This window comes from Apteryx mantelli, chromosome 5 (genome assembly GCF_036417845.1).
Source record: "Apteryx mantelli isolate bAptMan1 chromosome 5, bAptMan1.hap1, whole genome shotgun sequence".
NCBI lineage: Eukaryota > Metazoa > Chordata > Aves > Apterygiformes > Apterygidae > Apteryx > Apteryx mantelli.
This window is the reverse complement of record NC_089982.1, coordinates 27,612,148-27,625,110: the sequence shown is the minus strand read 5'-3', so window position 1 is coordinate 27,625,110 and position 12,963 is coordinate 27,612,148. Positions and strand designations below refer to the sequence as shown.

The following is a 12,963-nucleotide window of genomic DNA, read 5'->3' as shown; positions in this document are numbered from 1 at the left end:
TCATATGGAAAATAATTGCAATAAATCTAAGAGTTTAATTGTATTTGAGAATGTCCAGAAGCCTTTCTAATGATAGACTACATATGTCAGGCTTCATTAGTGAGCAGTATTAAGATGAAATCAAGTTCTTATTCTGAACTATCTTGAAATCTAGGGAAGCAAAGTTGTCCCATACAGAACATTGGAATAAAGTGGTTAGGATTGATCTTTCTTCCATTTTTTGACTTCTCTATCAAAACTGCTGTACTAATGTGAGTTTCTACTCTCTGAAATTATTGCATGAAATATTTTGAATAGACTTGGATTATGGGGTTGTTATAAATGATCTGTAGCAAATGTTATTTTGACTTCTGCATATGTAGAATTAAGTAGTCTTTTTTTCTTTTTATTGAAGTAATATAGTATAATTTCCGTTTCCTAACTGGAAAAAGCAGCACCTGAAGAAGTCAGTGAGAAATAAATTATCCTAGGATGATAGTGTGTAACACACCAAGGGCAAAGACAGAGGAGACTAGCAGGCCTTGGGAAATCTTCAGAACGTATAAAACCTTTTCCTGTCTTCTCCTCCGAAAGAAGTAGCATTTGTTTTTGGCTATGTACCTGGACACCAGATTTAAAAATAGCTGGGTTCCTTCCTGCCTGAGGAAGAAAGACATAAGCCAGATTTATTGGCTGACCTGCACACTTTACGTTTGATTTCTTTCTGGTCACATTTACTTGAAGTCATTGCTTTACAGACAGGGTGGTCAAAGCAGCACTTCTAGTGCTGATCCATATTAATCTAGATATTTACAGGCTTATATGCAAACATATTTGTTCAGGTGCTGCATTCAGCATGCATGTTCCCTCCCAAACATTTATGCATACAAAAATACTTTGCACAAATATTCCCAGAAAAGCAAACCAAAATTAATGCTTGCTTAATAGTACAGAGGGGATTTTTCAAAGTGCTTAGCATTGCTTGGGTTACACTCTCTGATATTTGTGAGAGCTCTTTTGCTGCCTGCAGTGAAAGAAGAGTCAGAGTTAACTTAACCCTTTAGAAAAACTATGTTAGTTTCTGTTTATACTTCATTTTTTCATAACTGGTGAGGATACATTTGTGCAATAGTATTTAAGGGATAGAGGTTCTTCTGCTGTGGTAAGGTGCCACACACTAAGATGTAAAAACTGTCACATGGTTTCCTTTGTATTTCATCATGAACTTAGTCTCTGAAAATCACGTAATCAGGGGAGTTGGTAGAAGGAAGAAAAGATAGGAATTTGAACAGAAGTGAGACGTAACAAACAAGGTGAACTAGTTATACTAATTTTTGAACTTTTCAGGAGAGGTGTCTTGAGGCATCATCAGGAATACAGCCTCAGCTGGCTTTTTTGCAAGTGGGTGGGGTAAGGGTGTTTTCATTATATTCAATGAAATTTAGAAAGCAGACCAAGCAAATAGTGCTTATTGCTACCATTTGTCCCTCAAAAAGTAAAATTTTATTGTAATAATAGTTTGACTTTCAAAAAATCCAGGCACAACCTTAACTCTGTGATCTGTGATAATTTATATAGTGCTGATATAGACAAATGCAAATTTTTGCACCTTGATTTACCTATTAATGATGATGGCTTCCAATTGTATGACTAAAAGAGATGTCTAAAATTTATATAATGACTGATCACGTATGTCTACACAGTCATGGATATGCACACTCTATGTAAATATATATAAATATGCATGGATTTTTGTGTATCATACCTGTCATTTAAATATACAGAGACATAAGAACTTTACAGAACTTTCCCATTTTGGGAGATGTTTCCAAAGGCTCTCATACTTACGGCTGTGGCTTCCAGCGCCACACTCGGTATGGCTTGTAATCTTAAAGGTAAATTGATACGTAAAAACAGAGGTATTTGTCATGTACTAGCATACCTGTCTCAACTCATTCTACTTAGCATGAGAAAATAACAGTGAAGAGATGGTGTGGATTTTTACGTATATCAAAAAATGGAGTACAATCCCTCCCAAAGCCCTGGTTACATACTGTGATCACAAACGCAGGGTAAAACCCATGTTACTATTTTCACTGCTGCTGTTATCAAGATTAGTTTAAGCTAGGATATGTATGGTCACATGTGCTGCAATCACTATGTCTGTTTCTTCTTTGATTACACATTAAGTCACTGTAGTCCTTCTGCAAATCCTTCTCTATACCACTGAAATAAGAGCAAGGAATGGAAGGTAGCAACTTCTAACATTTCTGTTAAAAGACAACATTTTTGACAGCTGGAGAAAAAGTATTGTAGTAAAAGAACTGTTAATGTCCCTATAATGCAGGAATTATTAAGTAGTGAAGTATTTTGCTACATAAGAAGTTAAAGCTCCTGCCACCATTTGACCTAATGATTCCTAAGCTGTGTTGGTATCTGTATGACTGCTTACGGAGCTGTGTGAAGTTTTCAGAAGCTGCCTTTCTTCATTTTCAGTTGCCGGTTCCACATGAATAGAGGGGGCAAACTGATAGAAAGTGCCTGAAGTCTGACAGAGCATTTCTCAGTAAGTCTGAAGTGTCGTTCTGTGGCTGCAGTGGAGGTGGGATTTGGTGTGGTAAACTCAACACTTGTGCTTGCTTAAGCCTTTCCACAGTGGTGAGTCAGGTATTGTTCAGTGGCTAGAGATACTGGCTGGCTAAGTGAGCTAAAAGTGAATATGATTCAAATAGTTTCATTTATGGAGAGTAAAACTTATAATCTGAAAAAGCTGTAAGATGAGGCCATTTTCTCTACATTCAGGTATTTATGATCTGTCAAAAGAGGACGTCTACTCTGCAAATAGAATGGAAACAGGAGTATTAAGGTAGTTGGCTGTTGAAACAAAACAGCCATAGCCTGGTGAGAACACACGGGCAGGAATCTGTTAAAGATGGATCTGCCCACGGACAAATGTTTTCTTTTCAAGTAGGATCAAAAGTTTGCCTGAAATGAGAAAAGATCTGTTTTCTTCCTGATTCATAATTTATTTGTTCTCCGGGCACCTCAAGTATCATAGAAAGGCTAGGAACTTTGCATCCAGAGCTCAGTAGGAGTTGTTTGAATGAATTTGCTTTAAGCTGAGAATTTAATTTTAACAAATAATCAGTTTTACAGCTGAGCGAAATTTATAATTCCAACTGCTAACAATCAGTGACAGTTCTTTCTGTGCTTAGGACATACTAAAAGTTGGAAACAACAAAAATAAATGACTGTGATATGAAACTACTTCACTAAACAGCAGGAGGGTTTTTTTAGATAGAAGTTGGTTTAGTCACCAAGTTACCGTAACTATAGCCCTCTGCTACTGATTTAGGTATTTCCAAAACTGAAAGGAAACTATGTTTGAGGCAGAAGCCTTTAGACACAGCATGATCAAGTCAAGGATATAAAGAGATGGATCTCTGAGGACCAAGGACAAGACCAGGTAGGACTGATTTGCTTTGCAGTTTTCTAAGAGCTCATGTTAAAACATGCAGCTCAGTCAGCAGAGCTCAAGAGAGAGCTTTTACACTGTGGTTACAGTGTGTCTGTGATAGGGTTCAGTTATCGTGCTAACTGTATGCGAGGGATATGCAAAAATATCTACAGATTTGTAGGAGAAAAAATAAAATGAATGCAGTCTGCTTCACATAACTGTCTGTAGTGAACAATAAAATGGCTGTAACAGGGATCATCCCATATGGAAAAAATGTAGATTTTCTATATATTTGTAATATGTTTGCTTAAAATTTATTGCACATATATTTAAAACATATATCTCCCTGTATAAAGTACTGCATGCTTAAAATGGGACAACATTGCCAATTTTCATAATATTTCAAATATGTGGTATAACAAAATACATTCAAAGTATCATTAAAAACTGATACTTTTGGAACATTTAAAACTTAGTTATATGTTGTTCTGAGTATTTTTAAAGAGGCATATGTGCAAAGGATTTTTAAGATGTATAAGTGATGCACAGAAAATGGAGGATTTTTTCCCACCTTCCTGTAGAACCTGTGGCAAGATTTAGTCCAGGGTAATAGCATATAACAGAATGAGAGTATGGTCATATGCTCTCTCCCTGTGCTTTGCCTAGTAGCAGTGTAATATTTTCTAGAGGTTAGATTTAGTAGAGAGTCCTGACTTTTCTTTACTCAGATGATGTAAAGTAGCCATAGGTTGGGCTTAACCCAGATAAACCAGCTTTACAGCTGTTTTATGTTGCCAAAGTACTGCAAAGCAGCTGGAAACTTATTAGTGAATTTGATCTTATATCTTTTCAGTGCATTTAGAAACCAGCGTGGTTTTTTTTTGTTGTTTGTTATTTTTGTTTGTTTGTTTACATATAACAGGTTGTTTTGTGTAACACAACTCTAGAATTCTGTGGGAAAGACTGTTTTGTATCCTGAAATAAGAAACCAATGTGGTTCAGAACTAATGGCTCCTCAATGCACATTAGTTTGGCCAAATGCTGCCTTCAGAGATATAAGTAACTGGGAACAATACACTTGCTTTGATGGACACATTTTATTCTTGGAAGTTGCTCAAAAATGAACCTGGAGCACTAATTCCCCAACTGCATTTTAACAGAAATAGAATAACTGAAGGTACAGAAAATTCTACAACAGCCAAACAGTGCGGGGGTGAGTAAGTCATGTCTAAAGCTGAACAGGAAATAGATTTCCTGGCTCACAGAAAAAATGGGAATGGAAAACTTTTCCCATTTTGTATTTGGATGAAAACAGCAATTAAGGAAAAAAAAAAAAAAAAAAGGTCACAAATGAGGCACTTCTACCTTAGGTTAAGTATATAACTTACTTCTCCTTTGTGTAAGACTGAGGTTTAAGACCTGCTTATCTCTCAGTCAAACCAGGACTTAAACCTCAATCTTTACATCTGAGATGAGTCTTCTGATGTCTAGCCTATCAGATATTGGAGAGGGGAGAGGTAGTGGAAGGAAACCTTGGGATTTAAACAGAATTTCTGTTCTTGGATGTGGAACACCTTTCTTGAGAATTTAAACTGATACACTCCTATATGAAGTTTGGTTTTGGCAAATCCACACCATTTGAAGAGAAACTTTTTTGTTAAAAAAAAAAAAAAATCCTTAGCAGCTGTACTTATGTGGCCACTTTGGGAAAAATCTGCATTGGCAGACTAGTGCCTAAATCCTATGATTCATGTTCTAAGTGCCCAATACTACACTTCTCAAAAGACATGTCCAGCTGCTGTCTAACACCAGTGTTTTTGAATGCCTCAATTTTTTGCACCAGAATTCCTTGGGTGCTGAAAGTCCTATGCCTTGCTGTGCCCAGAAATGCCTTGGGTGGTGTTAAATGTCTGAGCGCCTGATGACAGACGCAGTGTCAGAAACCACACTAGGGATTTTCTTCTGACTCCTGAGTGGCCAGAGGGTTCAGGTAAACTCTCTCGGAACACACCTGAAAAAGCTCGCAGGCTCTCTGAGCAGAGCAGCCCAAGAAGGAAGGTCCGCAGCGACGGCTGCTGTCTTGTTATCTAATAGCTCAGCGTTTTGTCTCACATCCAGGAAACCGATTCTTTTCTCTTCCCCCCCCCCCCCCTTCTGCCTCAAGGAAAATCCAGTGTACGCTTCTGTGAGAGTGCCTAAACCACCAGGATATGAGAGAGGGAAAAGGATGCTTTCTGCCTATTCCGTGGATGCCATTCAAGTGTGCAGTGCTCCAGAGATTAAAGAGTGTCCTTATTACTGCTTAATCCAGGATTTTGATATGTTCACTAGAACAAGGGCTGTGGCTCAGTTTTGGCTCATGCTGGGAAAGTGCCTGGAGATTTCACACTCTCTCTTTGTGCCATGACTATTTAATTATTCTGTGCAAAAGATTCAAGAGGAGGGAGTGAGACTATTTCTCTACAAGGTGTAGTATATTTTGGAATGGGCAAATGTACTGTGGATATTAAAGATCAGAAAAGCTAAGCAGTTTGTTTAAGGTCATGCAAAGACTTTCTGACGGCTGGAAATGGAATAGACACCTTTTGGTGCTTTATCCTCTATTTTAGTCACAAACTCTGTTTTCTTGATCGGTGATATAGTACAGTAGGTGTTTAGAATTTTGATATTTTCCTATAAACTGCACATTTGCTTTCTTGATTTTAATGGCACGTGATGTGGGATAGCATTTGTGATCATCTGTCACTTAATTTATTTTGCAGGAAGTAAAGGTAGAAGAGGTGGAGTTCTTCACAACTTACTACAGTGCATGTGCAGCCATTGGTAGGACTTTCAGATACTCATGTCTCTGTCTTGCTTGTTCGGTCAAGGTAATTTGTTCTTAGGGTCTTGTCCCCCTTGATTAACCTGAAAGTTCTTGTTTGCTACTTCCTTCTCATACTAATGTATTTTTTCCTTTAGGGAAGATGCCAGCCAGGCAATTGCACCTTTTGAGATGTTTAGCTCCTTGAAGTACCTTCTGGTCAGGTAGACGTTGTTCTCAGCTATTTTCCTAGACATGATTACCCAGATTCTAACAGAAATTCACTGGGGCAGAGCTGAACTGTTTCTGAGGAAAAGAGGGATTGTACTGAACTCCAGGAGCTATTTAGAGCTGCCTCGGAAAGGTTATTTTCCCCTCAGGATATGGAGTAGTGTCTGTGGCTTCATAACTGTTGAACTCTGGTGGGCTTCACACTAAAGAACGCTAGTGGCAGGGGACAAACATGGCTTTGTTCTGCATTTCCTACAGATTTAATTATTTTTAAGGGATTGTGAACCTGATTGTGAACATGCTTTGTCATATTTTCTTTGTTGACTTTTAAATTTCCTTTCCATTAAATGGTTAGACAGTTAAAAAGTTAGCCATGGAAATCATAATCTACTGTAACTAAATATATAAAATCCAATAATAAAATTATGGGGAGAAACCCTGAAGACATTTATAAAGTAATGTAGAAAAATGTATATCATTCAAAAGAAACACCATAGCATGGTGTAATTCATAATTATGTTAGTCAAATAACCATGAAATATTTTTTCATAGAAAAAAAACCAATTATATCTTATAGACTAAGCAAGTATTAAAAAAAACCCCTGTCTCCAGAGTTCTCCATCGCTTTTAGAAGCACTGAAAACAGTATCCTGCATGAAGGAGGTTTCCTTTTTTGTAACTCTCTTCCAAAAGCAAGAAGCAAGTGTAGGTATATTATCTTCCAAGCTAATAAAATATTGGTAGAGAATTGTTTGGAGGGAAAGGTTTAGAAGTCACAGCTGAAACTGGAAATAGAGTCTTATGCTTGTTTTTAAGTAAAAGTACATGGAATTTTTCCATGTTTTTGGAAAATATTATTCCTTGAGCTTGTAAAGACCTAAAGAAAAGACCTAAAAATATCCAGCAGTACTGGTGCAAATAGTTTTAAAGGATTTCTGAAAATGTATTGTCATTCAGAATCTTAGATATCTTTGTTACTGCTTTCTTAGAGTTATAAGCAGGGCTGTTTAAATTCATGTTTTCATTTTTCTTCCTGCAGTTCCTGTTGGGTTATGGACACATGTGCTAATCATTAAATAGCATCAACTTAATGTGCATAAACAAAGAAAGAGGATTTCTTGCTATTTTTTGTGCTGATGTTAACTACAGGTTCAGTTAATTGGAAATTAAAATCTAGAGGCATCTTTCTAACTGTGGCCAATAATGTATATTCCTTGAAAATCTTGCCTTAGTTATTTGAGTAGCATAATGAACAGTCTATTTGAACATGATAATAAACAATCCAACCAAATTAAATCTTTTCAAGCAAACCAGATCCTAATCATTTTCAAAATTCCATTGAAATGGTTAACTTCTGAAGGGGAGAAAAATATGTGCACCTTTACTATTTGATTATGATGATTAGACATAAAAATCTAGAACTATTAGGAGAGCAATCTTCTGGCTCTTCCTGTCCATCAAAATCCAGGAACTGCTATAAATCTCAGGAGAGAACCTTTTCTCACAAGGATTATTAGACCAATTCTAAATCAGCTGCTGGCCAAAATGAACCTCTGAAGTTTTAGAAGTTCATAAAGTGTTAAGTACATATTTCTTGGACTGTTTCTAGTTGTTCTGGAGGACAGCTTAATCCGTCCTCTCGTCAACATTGTTTTTTGCTCCTCAAGGGAATATTCTACAATATGTTTCCTTTGACATATAATACAACTGCAATTCAGTGTAATCTCTTACAGGATGATAGTGTGAAATATATAGAAGAAATGTTTTGCAATAAGATTTTGGTTGTTTCAGGAAAAGTTAGCTCTTAGGCCCAGAGACCAAAACCTGTAAAATTCCTGAAAGTTGGCTGAACTAGTGAGTACAGGTCCCTTTTATGCAGTTTGATTTTTGAGAAAGCAAAAGCAGAAACCTGAATGGAATGCTGAAATGATTATTAGAGCTCATATGGATGAAGAGCTGCTATAAGACCCATCTCAATTTTACCTTTATTTTGCTAAACTATATATAGATTAGGCACAGTCATGTCCATTAGTAATTTCTGTCTTCCCCTCATGTAAGCATAAAACTAGTTTAACAGAGTTTCCTGGGAAGAGCATGATGCATCCAAAACACACAAGTCCTCATCCAGCTTCCTGTCTGTAGGTAGTGCTGCAGTCATTTTGGATTAGCGATAAACGGTCATGAAATTGGAAACAGGTTGTCCCAGCTTTACACAAGAATCTGCAAAAACATGAATACTTGTACCCAGAAAGTGTGATTCCAATTCAAACATCATAAAATAATATACAGTGCATGCTTAACTGCATGCAGGGCCATAAGAACATATTAAATGACATTGCCAGATGCCAAAGACAAATATGATTTCAGCATCCAAATGTATAGTAACCTGAAGGAGGCTATGGCTTAACTTGAACTACTGTCAGGGCTTTATTTCTATAAAACTATTTTCTTACCCCGTCACTTTTTGCCCTTCATTTCTGTTATCATTCCACTTGTTTCTGGCACATATGTTGCGACATTATTACCATATGTCTGAAACAGTTCTGATACGTACTGAACATGAAGCTGTGCTGGCTGAGTGACCTCCTCACACCATTCTTGAAGCCCTTGAGTGTGCAAGTCCCCTTCTGGAAATACAGAGTGATAGAGATACTGGGGAAGTCCTCATCAGGCTTAATGCAGAATGTGTGTTTTATTTCACAGGCTGTGTAAGTGAATTGCCACCCGTGAGCTTGCAGCTGAACAGGTTTCATTTTTGCAGAAAAGTTGTGCAAGCTGGGAGATCTCAGAGAGGAGAAGGTGGATACAATCATTTTTGGTCCTTCATACAGCTACTGTAGTTTCTACAGGGTACTACTGGAATCATAAAAACAATGGTTAGAAATGCTGATCTGAACATCAGCCCTGTGCAGTTTGAGAGCAAAATACACAGGTACAGCGAGTGATTCATACTATTCATTATTCTAAGGATTTGGAGTGTGAAACTATATTCAAATTTAGAATCCAAACTAAAGAAATATGTCATAATTAAATAATGCAAGCTGGGAGGGAATAATCTGAGAAATCACTTACTCTGGGTATCTCATCAAAAACTGGGGGTGTGGGTTGTTTGCCAGCACATAAATCTGAATCTGGAACTCGACTGAAGCAATCCAGTGTGGAAAATCAAAGTCTTTTTGCCCATGTTTCCTGAAATGTTTAGGCTAGGAAAGATGAATGCTAGCAAACCAAGCATTTTCAGCCATAAGATAAAATAATAATGAAAGAAGGCTATGAGGACGACCTGTAAAAATGACCAAACTAGCCAGATGTTTTTCAAGGTACTTTTTCTCATGTTTGAAATGGATTAGGGATTTCTGTAGGCTTTGAAAATGGCCCTGAATTATAACTTCAGTGCCAAATGATAACATCTGTCCCAGTAGGAGCTGAATCAGAACCCTGACAATATAAAGCAATGGCCTTCAGCTGAAAACAAACAAAAAAAACATATTTTTTTTAGAATTTGTGATTTGTAAATGAAAACTTTTATATCAGTATCATGGTTGTTGTTGCCTCTGTATGGGAGTCTCAGATTTCCCATCACAATTGCTCCATTATCCTGTAGTTTGTCACACCAGTGGAATTTTTCTGATCTTTGCTTCTAATGCCAGTGAAATGATACTGGGGCAGTCACAAGTTTGAGCAAACTCAGTTATGGAGTCTCTCTCTGTCTCTCATGATCCCCCTGGACCGTTCATCATGTGTAATGCAATATACTTTTGCTAAGAGACTAGGACAAACAGTCCAGCTGTATCAGCAACCAGAGGTGGGTTTGAAAAGCCTTATGATAAAAGTGCTTACCTGGGGTCTGCAACTCTCTGATGTGAATTAGGCTTGAGCAGGGATCCAAGGTCTGGCCTTCCACATCCCTTGCAAGCAATGCTATGAGCTGGTGAATGAGTCTTCAGTCATTCCATTTTCTCTCATACTCAGCAGTCAGAGCTCTTCTACTTTTCAGCAAAGCTTTGAAATTTCATGCCAAAAGCTTTCCATGTGAATGGAAATTTAAGTTACCTGAGAATAGACTCATAGTTTGTCTTCTACCCCCATCCTTTATAGATGCAATGTCATCTCCAAATTTGCAGTTAGAAAAATAAAAGTTAGCTTTGCAAAATATGCCCCTGGTGGTTTACTTATGAAGCAGGAGAAAAGAAATCATTACAAAACCAAATCCTCACCACCACATACTTGAACACTGTGAGACAGATTTTTCTGTGCAATTTGAATGGTCCAGTTTCTTCTCTAATATTTGATTTCACAGGTATGGAAAGAATATGGAAGATTTGTGGGTTTAGTGGTAAATCTCCATTTCTCAAACATGTCTAGAGTGACTCTCATGAGTACCATTGTTAAACTTGCTCTCATGTGCAACAGCAGTGGCAGAAATGCACAATGTTATTTCTCAGTTCCATTTCAGACTGACTTTAATAATCTCAAATTGTTTCTGAAGTGCTGGGCTATTCCCACCAGATAATTCCTGTAACTGTCTACCTGATCACAGATCTTAATCTCTCAAACATGGCCTCAAACAGACTAGGTAAAACATTGTGGACTAAATAAATAAGTCATTTTATTCCAGGTTTCTGTTTTAGGCACCTTTCATTGTGTTTCTACCCCTTATGCTATTTCAAACAACATCTATTTACCTACCTTGTGCCTTAGCTGCAGGCAAAGCAATTCATTTTTGCAAGAATAACACTCTAGAATTTCATTTCTCAAGGATTCCATTTCATAGATTTTCAAATTCTGCTTCCATTCTCACAGAATGAGTTTAAATAAGTTAACTGTTAACATAGGCTTTTATAATAATATCCTGTTCTAATGACATCTAAATATCAATTGTAGATTGAATTGCATTGGTACTACTGAGGGATTAATTGCAGGCTTTTTTAAACCTAGTAAAGAAAGAATACCCAATAAAACTGAGAACAACAAAAATCCGAGCCCTTAGTTGCAGGTTAACTATGAGGAGCCAGGTTGCATTTGCTAAGCTAAATAAATAAATAGAGCAACTGCTACCTCAATGAGCCATAATACTTAAACTTTCACAAATCTACTGTTACGATGCTGGTTCTGCAGCAGAACCACACTCTACAGGTCATAAAGGACCAACTAGGACCAGAAGGGAAAACATATTAAAAACAAAAAACCAAAAAAACTCACAAAGTGCTGATTTGGGCATGTGCAGTCTTTATAGCACTAAAAACAGAGAATGCAGTACCTCAGGCAGCATGCTTCCTGTCAAACTGCTGTCCTGCTTTGCTTTAGGGGATCTGAAGACATATAAAGTTGTGTAGATGGAATTCCTTATACCTAAAACTTTCCTTCATTCATTCGGGTTCTGCTTTGTACAGTTATACTTACTGAACTGATGTAAAATGGAATCTGAATTGATGGACTGATGCACTGACTGGTCAGAATGGTATAAATTTGGGTAGGCTGAAATTTGGACTGCAACAACAAATGCTGCCCTTGGCCTGTAAGTTGTACCAGTTTCTTTTCCATTTTATATCCAGAAATCTGTCTAGCGACACCCAAGTCAGTGAGAACCGGGTTAAGTCTGATTCTGGATCTGATAGTGATTTGAGAGAAAGAGAGATCAAGAGAGCAAGGTCAGTGAATCTGTTTGCTGGATTTAGCAATTGCTGTAAGGGTAAAGATGTGAGACTTTTGTGGATTTTTGGAAGAAAGATATGTCATTATTCCTACATCTACAGCCTAAGTAGCATTTTTCTTGAAGATCAGAGACATGGCAGGAGGTAAAAGAACATCTTGGCAAACCAAAAGTGAGGTCTATGTTTAGACTTACCCATACTGAATATTCTCATTTTGAGGTTCCCATGCTCGGCATTCGTTCCTCACAGATGCTTCTGAGTAAAAGAAGATAAAATATTTGAGTGATTCACCTAAAAAAAAAAAAAAATAGAGAGAAAGATATTTCTTGATTGTGCAGGTTTTTTTGAGTTCTTGAGTGACTGGTGTAACTAACATTTGATTTCTTTTGCTCTGGGTTATGTAATCACTCAAGTGGTTTGGGCTGTGGAATTTTAACCCTTCCTTTTCTGGACAGCCTTTACACTGACCTTAGTTTCCCATGGGAAATAAGAGAATTTGCTTAATCTCTTTGTATGAAGCTAGCCATGGGTTATTGATAATGACCTGTTGTTATTGTGCTAATGAATAAAATGTCACAAGTAATTTTGGCAGAACTAAAGAACATACTAATTGAAGGACCAATCAGTGAAAGTCAGAAAAATGTCATCTGTTTTTAATATCTATGTAGTCTCAAATTCAGATTTTATTTCACATATAAAGATAAACTCTGAAGTATACACATCTCTTTCTAGTATTACCTATGGCACTATTTTTTTAATGAAGTTGCATTAAGCAATCTGATCAATAATGAAAGTCTTCAAGATTAAAATTTAATGGGAAATTGCACTGATAGTTCCTG

At 37.1% G+C, this 12,963-nt stretch overlaps 1 long non-coding RNA gene across 6 annotated transcripts in view; it reads left to right on the top strand.

The window, feature by feature from the left end:
• The window catches only part of LOC106491925 (uncharacterized), a 156,877-nt gene that overhangs the window by 97,523 nt on the left and 46,391 nt on the right, over positions 1 to 12,963 (top strand). For 5 of the 6 annotated variants that reach the window (XR_010884252.1, XR_001293843.2, XR_010884253.1 and 2 more), the window contains 4 exons: positions 2,476 to 2,545; positions 3,335 to 3,445; positions 6,199 to 6,306; positions 6,398 to 6,463. This is a non-coding gene — a long non-coding RNA (uncharacterized lncRNA). The remainder of the gene's footprint in view (positions 1 to 2,475; positions 2,546 to 3,334; positions 3,446 to 6,198; positions 6,307 to 6,397; positions 6,464 to 12,963) is intronic. The other variant, XR_010884255.1, reaches the window with a different exon arrangement.